Source organism: Microtus ochrogaster, chromosome 26 (assembly GCF_000317375.1).
Source record: "Microtus ochrogaster isolate Prairie Vole_2 chromosome 26, MicOch1.0, whole genome shotgun sequence".
Classification (NCBI taxonomy): Eukaryota; Metazoa; Chordata; class Mammalia; order Rodentia; family Cricetidae; genus Microtus; species Microtus ochrogaster.
In genome coordinates this window covers 937626-941312 of record NC_022025.1, presented here as the reverse complement: position 1 = coordinate 941312, position 3687 = coordinate 937626, and positions in this window count along the sequence as shown.

Genomic DNA, 3687 nt, shown 5'->3' with positions numbered 1-3687 from the left:
CAGGGCTGTCCTCCTGGACACCCAGAAAGAGAAAGCTGTTCATGCCATTCCCCTGACTTCTGGTAACTACCAGCCACCCATGGAATTGTAATTCAAAGCCACAAAAACTACTCTGATACTATTTTTATGTTCTTTCCTTTGTCTCTGTATTTCAAATATCCGACTTCCTTATCTTGCAAGATACCAGTAATTATATTTAGAGTCACCTGAGTTCAGAATGATTTCATCTTTATGCCCTTAATTGATTATATCTATAGATCTTTACAAATAAAATCACACTCTTAGGTACCAGACAATAGGAGTAAAATAAATCATTTTAAAGGATATATCTCTACCTATTATCACAAAAATGAATCATATACCAAAACTACATAAACTTTTTAGTAAAATATGGCCCATGAATTAGAAAGTATAAAGCATATTTTTGACATATTGTAGTAATAAATCCCCCCTTTGTAAGACAAAGCCCCTCTATGTAGCTCAGGCTGGACTAGAACTCACAAGCCTCCTGCTTCATCTTCCTGAATACTGAAACTGTGGGAAATTATAGGTGTGTTTTATCACACTGGATACGTTATTCTTTTTAAAGTATGTATTGTAAACTGCTATCATTTGCAGGCTGGAGAATAAAGAGAGTCTAACTTGCGACTCTCCTTTTACACAATGGGAAGAGAGCTGAGGCAGTCTTTGCGGCTAGAGAGACAGCTGAAGTATTTTAAGGATTTGACTTAGAAAAATTACAGCCCCAACACAAGACTTCCTGGCACTCATCTCTGGAATAAGGCATGTCCAGCCAGCACTGGAATCCATGGGCCAGCGCAGCATATAAAAATAACATAAAAACACATGTTCCCCGAGCCGCCACAGCCTACAGGTGTGCCCACTTATTAGCGAACTAGACTAAGTATCACCCAGCTTAAACTGTCTCAAATATATGGTTAACAACTATGCTTATATCAATTCTGTACGTTCTATCTAATGTGTAGTTCATATAATAGTTTATAGTCAATTCTTCTAAACTAAGGTTTTCAGGTTTACATAGTTCTAAAACAATAAAGAATATGAACCTCTCAATATAAGACAAAAGGAAAATGTCATTTGAACTGTGTGGAACAGTTAATATTTATGGTCATATGATTCAGGAAGGGAGATTGCATGACGCCCAAATACTGATGGTAACTTTTGATCCATGTGCAAGATTTTATAGCTAGAGGCTAAGGTATGGTAGCATAGTTCTGTGGATTCAGACAAAGTAGTATTTTCTGTCTTCCTCATAGAAAGCATATTGTCATCAATTAGTAGTTTTGTCTGCAAAATCATAGTCTATCACTGTATTTCTTTGCTGTATTTGATTATATTATTCAGTTTTTTATAGACATACAGTCATTTTGAGCCTGCTGATTAGAAGATTCTTGTGTCTTTCTATAAGAATCTTGCTTGCTCCTCTTTGGTACTTCCCGTGGCATCTAGATCAGTCCTTGGTATACAGGAAATTCTCCATTGATAGGAACTGTCAGGTTTGCCCAAGCTCTCTATGAAATGTCTAGTCTTCAGATGGCAATGTAGAAGGAATTCTTGGAAAATCAATTTTGCTCAATATTTGTTTTCTCTAAAACTGTTATGTAGACCAAGCACAGTGCCTTGCTTTCTTGATTTGAAAATTGAAACCTCTAACTCTGCCTATTTCAGAGGGAAGTTCCTTAAAAACTAATAATGACATTTGTAAATTGTTCTGAAAAGGGACTATTTTGAGTAGTGGAATTGAGATTATTATTGCTAAATATCCCTTCATGTTGGCTGTAATGACAAAGGCATATAATTCCAGCTACTTGGGAGGCTGAGCCAGGAGAACACAAGTTCAAGGCTAGACTGGACAACTTATAAAGACCCTATCTCAAAACTAAAAATTAAAAAAGGGACTACAGGCATAGCTCATTGATTGAGCAATTGCCTAATATGTGCAAGGTCCAAAGTTTGATACCTAGTATTGCACCATAAAGCAATCTACGCTTCCTTGTGGGTTTTAGGAAGAGTCTTTTTGAAATCTGAAAACTTGAGTTAACTAACTGGCCTTCTTGGGTTTCCTTCCCTTGGCTTACTTTGCTGTGGGCAAATGAGACTTTAGTCTTTGAAGTGTACACAACGGCCTATTGAAAGTCACTTCCTATTAACAGTCACACATTTTTTTTTCCTAGAAAGGAAACTCTGGTGAGATATGGCAAGCTACTCCATTTAATTTTCTGACTTTCAATTCAAATTCTTGAAATCAGAAATGCCAGTAAAAACTTCACTTGTCTATGAGTGTTCTCCTTGGGGACGAGTCATTGTGTTGCAAAGGCAGCTGGAGCTGAAATGGTTCCCATTTGGGGCTTTAACTCACTTGCACCAAGCCATAGAAATTATAACCTACCTTGCCTTTGAAGATCTCTTCCCTCATGGCCTTTCTCATGTATAAAATGTATTGTAATCACAGCTTACAAAATATAAGAAAGCATGAAACACGAATTTTTTTTTTAAAGAATGTACCTGAATAGCCACCGGCCCACTTAAAGCAGATATCAGAAGAAGGCTGGTAAAGTGAGCCACTTTTTGTCCCCTTTTTGTGTTAAGTGTGTTTTACTTCCATCCATTAAGAGCGAATATCCATCCCCTCTTCCTGAAGCCATGGTACAAAAGAGAGATGGGAGTTTTGTAGGCTCAGAACCCTCTCTATGGCTGCTGTAGCGTTCCACGGTGTGAGGGGGACGTGTTCACCCCTTCCACATAATGAATTATGTTGGACATCCTTCCTCAGCCCATTTACAACTGCTGACGCCGGGGACTTGGGAAACAATATCTCACTACAGAAACGCTCTCAGGAACAAAAGCCCAAGAACTCTATTATATTTGCGCAAATGCTTTTGCAGACATGGGAGATATGAAGTTGAGAAAGAAGTAATTAAATGAAAAGGTTATAGATGAAAAAAAAAAAAGTCTGAAGAAAAAGAAGCAGAACTCTGGGACTAGCAGGAGATAAAGTAGCCAGAGGCATTTGGCCTTTTCTGAACGATTTTAGCACAGAACGCTTGGCAGTCAGAAGAGGCGGTTACTGGAGCATCCTGCTTCATGGAGTGAAGCAGGGCTTTAGTTTCACCAGTGTGTTTTTTATTTAAATGGGTCTCAAAGACTTCAATTTTTCTATTACTTTTTAAAGGTTTCTGTCACCCCATCATCATCCTTCAATCCATTTATACTCTCATTCCCTCAACTTTACGGTGACCCCACTGTGTGCCGGCCACCATTCTAAACGCCATGTTACATATGCACAAAAGATAAATTGTATGCAAAGTAAAATACTTTAAGCGATGTTCTCAGGGCTCCAGACTACCATGAAGAAGACAAGCAGTGGAGCTGACGAACAGGTACCCTGTGTTGAAAGGCAGAGAGCTGTCAGCATAGGATAGAGCATGGTAAGGGGCAGGTCACGTGCGCTGCTCTGAGTGTAACTGTTCCCTTAGAATAACCCAAGCAAGGAGAAGGGCTGATGGCAAGACTGCCACTTGTATTGCTGTTCCTGCTGGGGGATGTGGTGGGGATGTCTGTCCTTGTCAGTGTGAACACTCACATCCCAGGGTGGAGAGGCTAGGGGCCCTGTCCTATCTACTGTGTCAGTGTGAACACTTACATCCCAGGGTGGAGAGGCGAGGG